Source organism: Ptychodera flava (genome assembly GCF_041260155.1).
Source record: "Ptychodera flava strain L36383 chromosome 23 unlocalized genomic scaffold, AS_Pfla_20210202 Scaffold_23__1_contigs__length_28996876_pilon, whole genome shotgun sequence".
Lineage (NCBI taxonomy): Eukaryota > Metazoa > Hemichordata > Enteropneusta > Ptychoderidae > Ptychodera > Ptychodera flava.
This window is the reverse complement of record NW_027248277.1, coordinates 27,205,469-27,221,118: the sequence shown is the minus strand read 5'-3', so window position 1 is coordinate 27,221,118 and position 15,650 is coordinate 27,205,469. Positions and strand designations below refer to the sequence as shown.

The 15,650-nt window shown below is 35.7% G+C and overlaps 1 pseudogene; it reads left to right on the top strand.

Annotated features, from left to right (window-relative positions):
* LOC139123704 (ubiquitin-conjugating enzyme E2 Z-like) overlaps window positions 1–8,666 on the top strand; it is a 585,434-nt pseudogene extending 576,768 nt beyond the window's left edge.
* The last annotated feature ends 6,984 nt before the right edge of the window (window positions 8,667–15,650 follow it).

Sequence of the window (15,650 nt, the reverse complement as noted above, 5' to 3'; positions counted from 1 at the left end):
GAAAATACACTTGCTTTGAAGCACTCCGGTAGTTGTAGTAGTTCCCACTGTTGATTTCTCTCCACCCTAGATCTAGTTTCCACAACATCAGAAAAAGTTTTTCTTTCTTTTGAATGTACCTGATATGATGTAAAGTTACTGTAACAACTACTGTGAAAACCATAATGTGGCAATGGTTCAACTTCAAAGTTAATAGAATCACATAAAACAAGGTACTTTGATCTCTTCTGATATGCTTTCCGTAATTGAGCTATCTCGCCTGCTGTCTCCCATGTCTGTTTTGTAAAATGAGTTACTGCCTCATTTAAATGTTCTCTATCACCACGCACATGCAGCACACACTGCAAAGGCAACTCTAGATTATCATTCATCTTATTAAAAGACAGGAAGGCTGTTTAATAAAGAGAATATAGTATGGAGGGATAGACTTGAAAGTAGACACCTACTTGATTTCTTTTTACAAAGGTACTCAAATATCTATCCACTGTATTTTGTTTTTCAATTCAATAAGTTAACAAATTGTACTGTATACTCTGAAGATTTTTTTTGTATCTCGGAGCCACAAAGAGTTACTAGTAACTTGTTACTTCATTTAATAGCTGTAGATTGTTCTGATACAGGATTTTAGAGAAATTATCTGTAATTAAACTTTTATGGAAGCACAAGTGTACAATACGCCTATTATATCAGCACAGATGATGAAAGCTTTTCTCTCAGCTCTGCTTCATCAAAGCCAACACGAGTAACTTAAACGAGAAGAACATGAATATCTCGTAAAAATCTCTTGAACCTTATTAGCATTCAAATGTACTTGTAATTTTTCGTATAATGTGAATGTTGCTATACCTTTCTTTACTTTTTAGGAATAATGAAACAACACCAAAATCCGAACCACATGGCAAAGAAATCAATCTTTCATCACAAAAACTGCTAACATTTGGCGAACAACGTCATTCTATGTTCTAAATATAACCTATCTGATGTGATATATTACTTTAATTAATATCGGTTCACCGACCGGTCTTGATCCGACACTGATTTTCGGCACCAATTCGCCTCGCAAATATTCGCACGTAGACAAACCTAATACGCCTCACTGACGTCACCAAAGTGAACTCAGTGGCGCAGATGTTGCTATCCATATGAGAGTCTATTACTCAAGGGATAATTCACACTTACGCAACACACACGAACAGAAAGCACAAAACAATCATACAAAACCAGAAACAGTGGGTTTACGCCAAACATCGGGGAGCTTTTTAGTCCACCATGACAGAAATGATAGTGGTCAAACACACGATTTAATATGCATCAATAGATCTCCAATTGTGAAAAAAAAATATTTTTTCCTTAATTTCTTCTAAAATGATCTTTTTTAACAAAGAATTGGTAAAAATGGCAAGTAATAAGACTGCTTTTTTGAATCAGCACTATCTTTTACATTGAATGGAATTTCCATACATCATCTGCTCACGAAATTTGAAGAAAACATTTTTTTCAGTTTTTTTCTAAAAATGACAAGTTTTTTGAAGAAAAAGTGGCGAAAATGGTAATTTTGTCTTGAGTGGAGCAAATAAGACTATTTTTTTTCAATCAACACCAATGTTTACATTTGAATGGATGTTCCATACATCATTTGATCTCCAAATGTGAAGAAAACAATAGGTTTTCCGTTTTTGTCCAAAAATGACCATTTTTTGAGGGAAAATCGGCCAAAATGGCAATTTTGTCTTGAGTTTGGTGAATAAGACTACTTTTGTGAAATTAGCACCTATTTTTACAAGGAATGAACTTTCCACACATCGTTTTATCTATTATTGCGAAGAAAACAAATCGTTTTAAGTTATTTTTGTCTAAAAATGACTATTTTTTGAGGTAAAAGTGGCCAAAATGGCAATTTTGTCTGGAGTTTGGTGAATAAGACTGCTTTTTTTGAAATCAGCACCCATTTTTACATGGAATGAACTTTTCATACATCATTTGATCTCCAAATGTGAAAAAAACAATTGATTTTCAGTTTTTGACCAAAAATGACCATTTTTTGAGGTAAAAGTGGCCAAAATGGCAATTTTGTCTGGAGTTTGGTGAATAAGACTGCTTTTTTTGAAATCAGCACCCATTTTTACATGGAATGAACTTTTCATACATCATTTGATCTCCAAATGTGAAAAAAACAATTGATTTTCAGTTTTTGACCAAAAATGACCATTTTTTGAGGAAAAAGTGGCCAAAACGGCAATTTTGTCTTGAGTGGGGTCAATAAGACTGCTTTTTTTGGAATTAGCGCCGTTTTTTACATAGAATGGACTTTTCAAACCTTCCTCACCTAAAATTCTGATTAAAGCCACCTATCTCCTAGGGTATACCGCCTACCTATAGAAAGATGCCTACATAGATGTCCATTTTCCTCTTGGTCTGGTCAGGTTTTCGTATTTCACTGGGCGGCTGCCATGGAAAAATCCGCCATCATGGATATTAAACTGTTGACCTATGACATCACATTCTAACATTGGGATCTCAGCAAAAAGCATGTGTTCTCGGGTGGTACTTTGTTTAGTAAGCAAACTTCAGCGCCACAATCAAATCAACTCTCTGACAATATTTTTTTTACACTTTAATAGATGTAAAGGTGTTTTGTTGAGATCCTGTTGTTAGAATGTGACATCGCAGGTTAATGGTTTATTATCCATGATCATGGATTATTCCACGGCAGCGCCCGGTGAGATATGAAAAAGTGACTAACCCGAGAAGAAAATGGGACATATATGTAGGAATCAATCTGTAGGTAGCCACTAGACACACCCCCTGCGGACTCCGGGTTAGTTTTTTTCTGGAGAATTGCAAGAAAAGTGCTCACTTTCTGTCCGCATGATTTTCAGCACACGACTGTGCACTTTTCCAATCAACTGAACCGTAGCCCCACTCCCCCCACACAACCAGCCAGGGAGTAGCAGGGCTACGAACCGCAGCAAACTTTACCAAGCATCTGTACTGTGTGTCCTGCCACTATCAACTATTTTCATTTCTTTGTGGTCTCTTGGTTTCATTCAAACCAACTTTTCTACTTTTGTATGATGGCATCGTTTGGGCTCAATGTCTGTGTTTGATAAATATTTGACAAAGCATGTACACAGTAGGCAGTCGAATGATTGACACTGAAACAGAAATGCTACACAGAATCCAGTACTGTACTGTTTAGTAGTTACATACACATATAAATTATGTATACATTGACTTTGTCACACACACATACATACATACATTCATACATACATATATTCATACATACCGGTACATACATACATACATACATACATACATGCATGCATGCATGCATGCATGCATACCGGTACATACATACATGTACATACATACCGGTACATGCATGCATCATGTATGCAATGCTAGCATGCACACATAAATACACCTGTTCATCTTTGTATGAACATATATATGTCAGTACAAGAGAAGAGAGAGAGAGAGAGAGAGAGAGAGAGAGAAGGGAGGAGTCAGTACTGAGAGAGAGAGAGAGAGAGAGAGAGAGAGAGAGAGAGCAATGTACTGTAAACATTGACTTCAGCAATTAGAAAAACATATTTATTTCGTAATATATTTTATTATACATGACAGAACCTGGTCAGGGCCAGCATGGAGTCCAGCACAAAGTTTATCCAGTGTTCTTATATCAATACAGTCATTAATGAATGAAAAACCTTACCACAATGAACCAGGCTTTGAACAAGTAAGTGTTTACTAAAAGTTTTTACTTTTAATTTAGTGTCTACTATCTTTCATTAATAAAAAATAAATCATACTTACAAAGGCATGTAGCAGAAACTCTTAATGGTGTTTCACAAGCTTTGTTTTGTACAAAAAAAAGTTCCTGTTCTCCCTAAAGCGTGTTAAGTAGCTTGCCAACACAATGTCTATATGTGAAGAATGTGCTGCTAATGATATCAATGAAGTCTACCCATATACAGGCTGAGTTGACAAATTGAAAATTGTATCTGAACCTGCTTTAAGTATAACAAGAAAAGTAGTTGATATAGAAAACAAAATGGTGGAAAGTCATCAGATGTTACAGCTACTAACAAGGACAACAAAAAGCAAGTGTACAACAAGCATGCTAGCAATCAATCTTGCATAAAGTCTGTCTTCAATGTGCCCATCTCAATCTCTGGTACTTTCAAAAGTAGATGCCTGAAATGCTAATTAACACTGTCAATCTTTTCTTTCAAATGAAATGTTTATCAATCTTTATCAATACATTTGCGATTGTAAAACATTGATAATAAAGTGGTGCCTTTATGAAAGTTACTCCTTCAGTCAAAGTGTGGGACCCTGAATGGCGCCCCCAGTGGCAGATTTGTATATTCCTTTTGGTACCTCAGAACAGGCGTAACATGGCAAAGAGCTTATTTGTAAACCACCAGAAAGAATGTTTTAGTAAAACGGTACTGACAATTGAACTGGAGTATGGCCATTAGTTTTAAAAAGGCTAAAATTTTATAATTTTGATACAATAGGATTTCTAAATTTCAAATAATCACTTTACATGTAAAATATTCAGAAACCAAGCCAGTTCAAACACCACCATTTGAAAAAGTGTTGCTCGCTTAACCCTTTGAGCACCAAAGTCAATTTTTGTCACCTTTATAAAATGTAACTCAGTCAATTTTTTTTTCAGATTTTTACCAAAATTGTGATAAAAAACTATAGCCAATGAAATTTATGTCCATTTGTTCCAAAATTATCGAACAACTGCAGAAAAATTCATAAAAATTTGTAAAATGTTGTACTCAAATTTTGGTGGGACAAAATTACAGCACTCAAAGGGTTAAATCTGTGTCCAATACTTTGACAGAACATTGACAATATTTTAGAATGCAAAAGTGAGGTTTGTAACTAATCTTAATTGCATAGTGTTTGACATGCAACATTTTTATGATTTATTGTATTACGTGACCACTCACACAGTGGATCTCAGACTCTTATGAATTTCAAAATCTCCAGACTTATGAATTCCAAATTTCAAGTTATAGTTACCATCCATAGATATCAGACCAAAGTAAATATGCCAAGGTTTATTCATATACTGTCCCTAGTTCCATAACAATGATTATCAATTAACAGCCATTATCATTGACTCTTAAACTTTGTTTCTAGGAGAGACAGAGAGACAGAGTGGTGACGCACAGAGATATAATGACTGTATCAGACATGAAACGATACGGGTAGCAGTTTGTGAAATGTTAGAAAATACCTCAGACAAAGTTCCAGATGAACTTAGGTAAGTATAGTCATTGCAATTACTGCACAGTCCCATCTTAGTTTTGAAAACATTTACCACAGTGTTAGTAGAAAGAGTGGAGAAAAGAAATGAATGCTTTTTTCAGGTACCGTACAGTCATCCAATCATCTATAGTCATCTGTTCTATTTGATTGTTTGAGGGCGCTGTTTACCTCAAACAGTGGTGTTCATATAGTTCTTACTAGACTGTAGACAGTGACTTGTCCTGCTATGGCTGTTATTTTGTTTATGAAACAGTGGGAAATTAGTGCAGCTCAACTGTTTTTAGCTCACATTTGGTATACCAATGTGAGGTTATCGCATAAGCTAAAGTTGGCTGCGTCTGTATGTAAGTGTGTACGTATAGTATGTCCGTCAACATCAAAAACTCGCAAAGCGCTGCACTTTTCAGCTTTGTATTTGGTGTGTTGATGCATCCTGGGCCATAGATAGGATTTTGTTCAAATTGAGTCTGCATTGCCAAAATTATGCAAATGAGCTTAAAAATGTGAAAATGGTCAAGAATTAATAACTCAAGAACCGCTGTTTTAATTGCTTTGAAATTAGTGTGCAAGTACCTTAGGTGAACCCTATACAGTTTTCTGAATATCGTGGAGATATCTTGAATTTTGTATTTTTGCTGAATTGTTTGGTTATTTTTCTCGTTTTAAGTAAACACTTTTCTTCTCTGAAACGGCCAGCCAAATCGCTCTCAAATTTGGGTTGGATGTTTGCAAGGGTGTTACTCTTCTAATTTGTTGAAATTATGACAAAATTGGGAAAATTACTATTTTGGGGCAATTTTTGTCATTTTGGTCAAAAAATCTTAAAGTGTATTTTCTTTTTAAAGCCCCTGCACAGACACCTTTTATATTTGGCACACAGATGTCCAGAGATGACAATAGTTAGATATGTGGAAATTGTCCTGAAGTATACAAATTTGTATGTTTATGACAATTTTGTCATTTTTGGTCAAGAAAACTTGTTCTCAAAATTTGCAATTTGGTATAAAAGTCCCAAAGGGATGTTATGAAATAAATTTTCTTCTCAAAGTGTTGGGAAACACCCAAATTTGTATATTTTAGGTAATTTTCTCAGTTTGTGACCTTAAATGACCTACACCAACCCAGGATATGTTGTGAGACAGTTTTGAAGGCTGTGAACATAATTTTGTCATATTTGGTATCAATTTGTGGGAAAATTTGATCCATAAAACAAAGCTGAGATGAATTTTTCATTGCGTACCAATTTCGCAATTTTTCTATGTCAGACACACAAGAACTGATGAGAAATTTGGATCCAGGATAATTCCAGATGTTGTAATAATCCCCCCCACAGTGGAAGGCATTGCACTATCTGTAACTAACTTAAGTGCTGTTTATCTGCTCTACTATTTGAACGATAGCACTCATAGTATTAATTATAAAATCCCCAAGGTTGAAAATACATTTCCTGCCATCTGGCCTTATGTAAACATAGTCAGTACCAAGGGATGGAGCATTTGATATTCAGGACGGGGTAGGGTCTAGAAGATTGATGACGTAGCATTACTTTTTTACCAGATCCCTTGTACACTTTTTCCCCACTCCCACCTTTTCTTTTTATCAAGCCTTCTCTGGCTATTGTTTGTTGTTGATGGTTTACATTTTAAAGATGACCTCCAGTACCAAAGTTGGAGACGTCATTTGCTTTTGTCATTAGTGTTTTTCTGGTTTAGGGAATGTCTACAGCTTTCCCGGCACATACTGACTCGGTGAGACTGTTGTAACAGAGTCACTATGTGCCGGGAAAGTTGTAGAAATCCCATGAATAAATTAGTTTCTCCTTGAAAAGTTCTTGTAAATGAAATTGAATTGCGGGAAAGCAAAGCAAATAAACAAGAAACAAAATCAGCATTTGCCAAGAAGCTGTGGACATAGGAATCCAACCATTGTGCCAAATCTTTTGCGAAAGACTTTAATGTTTAGAAACAGCATCGTTTAGGAAGTGTTGTCGCCACAAACTGATGATGGTTATACCGGTCATAGACAAAGCACAGTAGCCAATAACACTCACTGCAATGTATTGAGAGTAACACTTATTGAATGTTGCCTGAGAAAGTCCATTTCATTTTAAGACAAGAATATTTTTGATGCATATATATTTGTTATAATTATTGATAGTTTGTTTACAATGTGTATAGTTTTCAAAATTATCAATAGTTTCAACTTGTAGGAAATAAATGACTACCGTACGTAAGGAGAGTCATTTAAATATATTTGCCAGCAGATGACCGAAGCAATAAAATTCAGGTAACAGATATCAAATCCTTGTGTGCATTATTGTTGTTTTCATGACTCTAATAGATATTTTATTGTTATGTTTCAGAGATGTGATGGAGAAATCATTTCCAGAATTTTATGATTATTACACATCAACTGTCAATGACAGGTTGTATCTATCAGGGCAAACAATGCAGGTATGTATACAATGCAAATTAGCATATTGTAGTTGGCATTGAATCTTCTTTGAACAGGAACTTGCCCTATAAAAGCCGGATTATCGTAAATCTATGCAAATGTAAAAAAAAGTCACGCTACTGATTGGACGTGCTGTGTTTTGTCCCAGAATCCTATAATTTTGCCATGCTTCAGGTGTTTATTATCATTGAACCTTCCATACAATGTATGTGAATGTATAGTGACTAAACTTCAGTTGCAAAATAAACTGAAAAAATGTTCTGTCTTTCGTTAGAAAACGCATATGTTTCAAAATGTGTTCCCTGTTCAACCATCTAACCCCTCTTTGCATGTGTTACGAAAGCGCCCATCATGATTATTCAAATTTATACTGTCTAAGCAATGCTGAGAGAATTCAAAAACTCCCGCCCAGGGTATGCAAATGACTGCGTCATCAGTAATCCCCCGATTGTGTGCACACTGTCCAGTAACTTCTCTTTTAATGACCTTTAGCACTGTCTCTTCCCTGAGAAAGTAAATGGTAGATTCTTCACAAAGTTAAACTTTATTGTACATTTTCTCTTCAGGATCCGTTTGGTGAAAAAAGAGGCCGCTTTGAATATGCAACATTAAAAACAAGACTGGAAGTTATCAAGAAAAGATAGAAGAGAAATTAGGAGATAAATTATCTGATTTAGACAGCGATATAGCACATCAGATACAGAAACTAATATTGATACAAATACCAATCAATCAGTTAGCTGATTAGTCTATCAATCAATCAATCAGATGTTAAAATATGTCTTTGAATGTAAATAGTCATAATAATTATCAGAGAAGAAGGCAGATAACTTACCATTATGATGGTAGGTGTCTGTTTGTAGTTCATGATGTGAACTGTTTGCAAAATGGCAAAATATAATGACCCTTCCAAGTTTTGTGTTATGGTTTTATCGCAGGGTATGTTTTGCTAAGTTGTCATGACAGATTGTCTGTGTATCTGTAGACATGGAATGACGCCCGGTGTACAGCGAAGGTAACTGACTGTGGTAATCAATGTAAAATGCTAACAGAATGCATACCATGGCACTATACATTATGACAGATTTATTTAGAATTTAATCAAGAGAGTTTGTATCATATTGTGTCCCATGTTTTCTGCTGATGTGTAGCTGGCTCAGAAGGTTATATCTGATTGGTGGATTGTCACTATTCACAGCAACTTGGGGTGTCTATTGTGTATAATTCAATGATAACAGTCTTTCACATGCTAACCTAGATAAAGTTGTACATGCCTCTACACAGAAACAGTCACTTAAAATTCTGTTTAAATTTCCCTCAAGTAAACTTTAAAATTATTCTCTTTAAAAATTGATAAAAAAACAGGGGTAAATGTGCAAATTTAAGTAAAAGGGAAACAAACTACTCATGTTTACCAATCTATCAAATTCAAAGCGACCACTTTTTCTAAGATAACCCTGGAGAGAAACTTAAATTTTTTACTTTCTTCACTATCATAACGTAGAAATTTGATATACGGTACTCTACAAGCTTCCAGACAAGTCTGACATTCAGCAGATCAGTCAAGTATTGTAAAAAAGTGAGTTTGAATATCTGTCCCTAAGAATCTCTCGACATTAAAGCCTCCTTATACCTGTGTTCCATGTTTTTTTCAGATGCTAACCATCAATAAAACCTCTGCAATTGAAATATAGTGGGTCCAATCTTATCATTATAATCTGCTTGTGTTCAGGGTTCTTTATTAAATACAGAAAATACTCCTTAGATAATATTGAACTGTAACATGGCTTTTTGTAAAGGTGTTATTCTCCATGTTTGCTCAAAACTCACCTGTGATAATCTGTAAAGTAGGGTGATCACCATGTGCAACAAAGCTGGACAAATGTACGCTGAAATGTCAGATGCTTCACTCCATCAAGCTTCAGCATGCATTACTTTCCAGGATAACGGTTGATGTAATCATTTATAATTTACTGCAATGATTCACACTGAGTGAGTTGACGGAATGAATTGTGGAAATTCTACAAAATATCAACATAGAGGTTGAAACCTATGGGAATTCCAAAGAATATTAACACAAAGTCAATTACCTGTATTCTGTATAATAACATGTGGACATTCCAAAAATTATCAGCATGATGTAACTAACCTTTGGACATTCCCATGATAATCGGCATAAAGTTCAATAAGTTGTGGAAATTTCAAAGATTATCAACAAAGAGGTCAGTTGCTGTGGGGAATAAAACAATATTGGCATGGAAGTCAATAATCTGGGAAATTCCAAAGATTGTCAGCATATGTATGAATAATCTGTATTCCTAGATTGCCAGCGTAGAAGTCAATGATCTGTTGAAATTTCAAAAGAATATTTGCATAGTGGCCCATGATCTGTGGAATTTGGAAAATATTATCAAAGATGTTGATACAATCCTACAAAGATTTTCAGCATTTCAGAATATAGTGATTCCTACGTTGAATTCATTTTTTACCATTTTTGTTTGAGAATAAAGTATTCACTCTTTAAATCCTACGGAAAGAACAGAAACTGTATTTCCTTTGTATTTTTAGCCCACCTATGGTATATGTATATATACCTAAGAGAGCTTTTATGGTAGATTGTGGCGTATGTATGTATGTATGTATGTATGTATGTATGTATGTATGTATGTGTTGTACAGGTGCACCCAGGGATGGAGATGTGAATTTGTTCAAATGAATATGTCGATGTCAAACATATGCCAATGAGGTAAACAACGGAAAATTCTGCTATGGATGCTGTAACTCAAGAACCACGGGCCAGATTTGGTTGAAACTTGGTACGCAGGTTCTTTATGGTGACTATAGCTACATTTGTTTAAATTGTGGTAAGAGTTTAATAGTTGTATTTTGGGGGAAACGTTTTGTTTTTGGTCAAAAAATAATTTTGTCCCAAAGTCCAGCTGGGATTGCTTTGAAACTTGACAATCTTGACCGTAACGTTGCCTTCTGTCGGATTTGTATTTGGGGGCATTTTTCTGCATTTTTGGTCAAAAAATAATTTTTCAGAATCAACTATTCTGATTGTTTTGAACATTGTATGCATGTACCGAGAGGCAACATTAACGAAGTGTCTTCAAACTTTGGTGAAATTTTCATATTTGTATTTTTTGGGCAATTTTCCCCATTTTGTGGTAAAAAACTATTTTCTCTGAAATCACTTGTCCGATTGTTTTGAAACGTGGTATGCATGTTCCCAGGGGTAAACTTAGTTCAGTATATTCACTGTGGCCTGCCACATTGAACCAAGTGTGAGCCAAGTGTCATTGACACTATGTTTTGTTACTTTTCATTCAAACATTTTATTCAGAAATGAAATCTGAAACAATCCACTAACTATGTGATATGATGCTAATTTCTGATTCGTTTGTCTCTGGTATTTTAAAGCTCATATGTCAAATGAATGTTACATGTTACACTATATGGCACTGTGAGCTGAGTCAGTTTTCACTTTTCAATGTTACAAACATTTGGCTAATTAGTCGCCTGTTCGATCACAGTCATCCTGCACGCGTTCAGGTCATCATGTTGTATACTGCCCTCTACAGGGCATACAAAAAGGAAAGCCAGGAACAGGGGCTATATGTCTGTTTATGTGGTAAGCCTAAGCTCAAGAGCCATGTAGGGCCTGCCAAAGTGCCACGTGGCAGTTTGTTAAATTTCATGTCACTTGACCCCCTCTGTGGGATATTACCATCGAAGTATGGGACCTAAACGTTAATGACAGTGAACATGAATCTATTCCTTTCTTTAAGCTGCAATTCGTGAATCGTGGTCCATGAAATTTAACAAACTGCCACGTGGCACTTTGGCAGGCCCTACATGGCTTTTGAGCTTTGTATGCCCTGTAGAGGGCAGTATACAACATGATGACCTGAACGCGTGCAGGATGACTGTGATCGAACAGGCGACTAATTAGCCAAATGTTTGTAACATTGAAAAGTAAAATTTAACACTGACTCAGGTAACAGTGCCATATAGTATAACATGTAACATTCATTTGACATTTGAGGTTTAAAATACCAAGGACAAACGAATCACAAATTAGCATCATATCACATAGTTAGTGGATTGTTTCAGATTTAATTTCTGAATAAAATGTATGGTTGAAAAGTAACAAAACATAGTGTCAATGATTAGTTCCAATCGTGTTCTTCGTTCTCGACAGCATAGGCGAAGAACATCACAAGACTTTTCTCTATTGTTAAACTCAAACGTTGACGGCTAGTCAGAGAATGGTTGATGTCTGTCTGCAATATTTAGGGTGGAATGGGTTTTACAGAGGATGTCTTTATTAGCAGATACTATAGGGATTTCAGCTATGCAGGGGTTATGCTCTTCATTCCGGATTATTAACAAATAACACACTTTTATGATATAATCCCAGGTATGTAAGCGGTTTGAAATCACCAAAGTGCGCCGGCAAACTGCGCCGGCGCATTTCAAAGTGCGCCCCCATTTTGCGCCGGTATATTGCGCCGCCTAAACTGCGCCCTTACTCTGCGCCAAAACACTTCCTCCGAGTGTCACAACAACATCGAGTACTCGCACTTGCGTAGCAGGACGCTTTAGCAGTATAGACTGTAGATATTAATATCCTTGACAACGACTTTTCCGAGTTACCTGAAAAATGCAGCTCGAAAAATAACGTGAATTTGCAACAAGTTAAGCTTAATAGCAGTTGTTTTGGGACTACGCACATACGTACGTGGACACATGGAGGTAGTTAGCGGACAGTACCATTAGTTACTTCTCAAACAGGAGCTTGCAGTAAAGAAATTTTCTTTCAATAAGGTGTGAAAATAAATCTTTCGCCAGTAAGATTTTTGACATGTTTTCAGAATGGAGTCTCCAAGGTACGAGACCATGTTATGTTTGTATGGGACAGATTACACTTACTTGGTGGTATCGTGAAAGGATATGGCTTCATGATCAGCAGCAGTCAAAATTTGTGAATTTTGCAAGAATTTATCGACAAGGTTCGGGTAGAAACTACAGACAGATTCAAAGGTCGCATTACGATTTACGATGCAAATGGCACTCGACTGGCCGAGTTACCTTCCCTCTCGGGTGATGTTATTACATACTTCACATACGTGTCGGAAAAATACTCCCATCCTCCGCATTTTAGTGACACATTTTACCATATTCCCCACGAAAAACATAAATATTTCTTTGAAATCGCTTGACTAAACCAAAACAGACTATTAGTAGCATGCTTGACATTGAAACCTCGCAATGGCGCAGAGTAAGGGCGCAGTTTTGGGCGGCGCAATATACTGGCGCAAAATGGGGGCGCACTTTGAAATGCGCCGGCGCAGTTTGCCGGCGCACTTCGCTGATTTAAGACCGCTTACATAGCTCTATAATCCTTACCAGCATTTTGTGCCCCTGACACTGTCAAGCCACTCAATCAGTTTTGTAAATTCTCCTCAGCAGCTCCTGACTTTTTAAATTCTCTTCCGTTGGACTAAAATCCTCTCTATTTCAACACTTTCAAAAAATGATCAAAAACTTGTACCTTTGAAAGAGCACTTTCATTTTCTTCATCAGCACCACTTTGCACTGAGTATTGTCTAACTTTGGATATTAGGGGCTTTATAAATTGTTAGATAGACAGATAGACAGATACAGAGGATGTAATAAAGGATGTGTTTGTCTGTATTAGGATTTCTTGCACTAAACATTGCCATAGAGGGCGCTCTTTCACCCACATAAGCAATTTCTGTCAAGTAGATTAGTACCGTATATTAAGACTCTTTTTTGCAAAGTGCCCCATGGTTAAAGGAATACATTCATAAGGCTTAAAATAAAATGTGCTGTTCCGATAACATGGTTTTTCAAAAATAAGGTGGGTATATATCGGCAGGAATGTTATTTTTCCAAAAGATTTTTTCATTTTTAAATATGCATTTTCAGGGGTTTTATGACTGGTCAAACACTAGCCACAGCATTTCCAGAAAAATGTACCACACATATAAAAAAAACGTGAAAGGCATCCTCGTTCAAGCAAATATCAAATGCCAAGTAACGAACGCATGATTTTACGGGTTTTTTTTTACTTCCGTGTTTACGTAGCTCTAAAAAGTATAGGGTTGGCAAGTAAAAAATAGGGTAGTTCGGCTATCGGAACAGCAAAATTTTTTTGGCCTAATAAACTATTAGACATGTAATACTTAATGTTGGAATAGTGTTTTTGTTTATTTTTAAAATCACAAGTGTAGTTCAGGTACCATGTTTGATAAAACTTCCTGACAAGGATGTTTGTCAGTTTTTACTGAAATACAATACAGGTTTCCTAACATAACAATAAAAACTTACAGCCACCATAAACTAGAAACCTAAAATACTATAAACATACATAACATCTGTTGTATTCAGTTGAGCAATAAGTACTTCACTTAATAATGGATATTCTTTGAAATATCTCTTATCACAAACCACCTTTTTGTGACTGAGTTCATTCTGTCCCATTACTATGTACAGATGCCATGCAACAGTTTATCTCTCAAGGACTTCAGCTCAAAGTACAGCATTTCCACACATTGTATACTGATCCGAATTTGCAAGTTTCAAATATGAAGTCCATCAAGTACTCATTGATGCAACTGATCAAGGTAACTTCTCAATATGCCAAAAGTACAGTGAGGCCTTTCATAAGCGAAGATGAAAAGTCTACAACAGTGTTAGTTTGCAAACTACTAATTATTGAATAAACAAATTATTTTATTTATGTATTTACGTAGTAATTTATTAATGATCCCCGAAATTTCTCTGCAAGCTAAATACCCTTCTTTTATTGGTTTCAACAGTAACTCAGTATTTCAGCATCTGTGGAATGTGCTGTCGTCCAATGAGAATGGCGCATGGTAGCATGGTATAAAATAATCCCCACTATCCCCACTTATCCTTCAGATAAAATAAAGCATAGGCTTATATTCCAAGCAAATGCAGAACATTGATTGCGAGGAATAACTGTCACCACTGCAAATAAACACTTAATTGACAATGGATTGCAGATTTTCATTTAAACCCATCGATTGCTGTTATTCGGAAACTGTACATAGTCCTGTGTACATACGCATTAAGTCACCAAAACATGTTAATTTACTCAGTTTATATAACGAGCCCTGTGAATAATGATCGCCTACTCCAACGGTAAGAATTGGAAAATGTTAGCATACGCTGCCTTAAAATTAAACGCAACAATAATTACACATGTGATACAACCACGTGAAATGCAAAGAGGAGTCAAGAAACAAAATATCTGCATACTTCTCGTCGTTTAACATTTAACGTTTGTAGATAACATTCAAATCAATGTCGCGGGAAGAAAGGTTTTTTTTTGCGATATTTCCTAAATTTTCATTGTTTTATAAATGACCAAGGAGACTTTACTGAATTACAGTGATTACAGCAATGTTGTCGCTTTTCAGGTTTTAACTCCTTTTGTGATATTTGTTTTTTTGTTTATTTGTATCTTTGTTGTTTGTTTTTTGTTTGTTGTTTTAGTGAAATAAATATTTCGGATGATTGTTTATTCTGTTGTTCAAGAAGAGAATGCAAATTATCCAGTAAATTCACGAAATTGTGAAGTTCTAGTCCGGTTGGATATTCAATGTCACTTTCTTTAGATGCCGCATGTTACATATTTTCGACTAGATGGGAGTCTGGTCTTCTCTGGTACTCTGCTGAACTTCTGTCCTTTGTTTTCCGGATTCCTTACGCCGTTTCCTTATCATTAATAGTATTAATAACATTCCGACTTGTACTGATATAGTTATCCCAACAACGACGAATATTTTTGCAGCCATGTCTGAAAGTTAACATTTTAATCATTATATTTCAATCATAACCACGCTATT